Source organism: Buceros rhinoceros, unplaced genomic scaffold (genome assembly GCF_000710305.1).
Source record: "Buceros rhinoceros silvestris isolate BGI_N320 unplaced genomic scaffold, ASM71030v1 scaffold22362, whole genome shotgun sequence".
Taxonomy (NCBI): Eukaryota; Metazoa; Chordata; class Aves; order Bucerotiformes; family Bucerotidae; genus Buceros; species Buceros rhinoceros.
In genome coordinates, this window is record NW_010400968.1 from 3,164 (window position 1) to 3,957 (window position 794).

The 794-nt window shown below is 48.1% G+C and overlaps 1 protein-coding gene across 1 annotated transcript in view; it reads left to right on the forward strand.

Annotated features, from left to right (window-relative positions):
- The first annotated feature begins 433 nt into the window (after positions 1 to 433).
- ALDH1A3 (aldehyde dehydrogenase 1 family, member A3) overlaps positions 434 to 794 on the forward strand; it is a 29,432-nt gene continuing 29,071 nt past the window's right edge. The window contains exon 1 of the mRNA XM_010132126.1: positions 434 to 562. The gene's annotated coding sequence lies outside the window, so the exon portion shown is untranslated. The remainder of the gene's footprint in view (positions 563 to 794) is intronic.

Below are 794 nucleotides of genomic sequence, written 5' to 3' on the forward strand. Positions count from 1 at the left end.
GAATAGCCCAGGGCAGGACACAAACGACCAAGTAATATCGTATGCTGGCATTTCATTTGTAGCCTGTAACAAGGGGCTCCTTTTGCCTGAACCATACGAGTTTCTCTTGGTGTCTGCTTGCTGTTCCCATGGAGATGAATTTCAAAAACTGTCTGTTCCTCATTGCCAAATTATGGTGTTATACTGTGTGGGCCCCATCCTCTGTCTTCCTCTTGCTCAAAACTAACTGGGTGCACGGAGGCTTTTTCATCTCTTCCCTGGCCGAGGTTCTAGTTCGGCTAAATTCTGTCTGTATCCCAGTCTCCCTGGGAGGGAGACTGAGCACACTTGACTCTGTCATCAATGGAAACCGAAGAGCCTCGGGACCTTTGAGGAGTACTTGTGGGTTTTTTGTGTGGTCTACATCAGTTGTTTTTTCGTTCTCTTCCCCATTGCACTCCCCGTGCTCTCTCTTCAGATATTCATCAACAATGAGTGGCATGAGTCTACAAGTGGAAAGAAGTTCCCCACCTACAACCCTTCAACACTGGAGAAAATTTGTGACATTGAGGAAGGAGACAAGGTAAGTGTTGTTGGAAAGGCAGTGTGAAAGACACTTTCCAAGGGACTTCTGTTTGTAGGGAAGCACGTGGAGGAAAAGCTGGCTTTTAACAACAACATACATCTGGCCAGGCTGTGAGCTGGGGGTCTGGGACCTCCAGATGTGCTGCTCAGGAATTACACGGTGTGGGTGGGATTAATCCTGTCCAACTCAGCAGAGTTGCTTTCCCTGCTAGGAACTCCCTGCTAGGAAC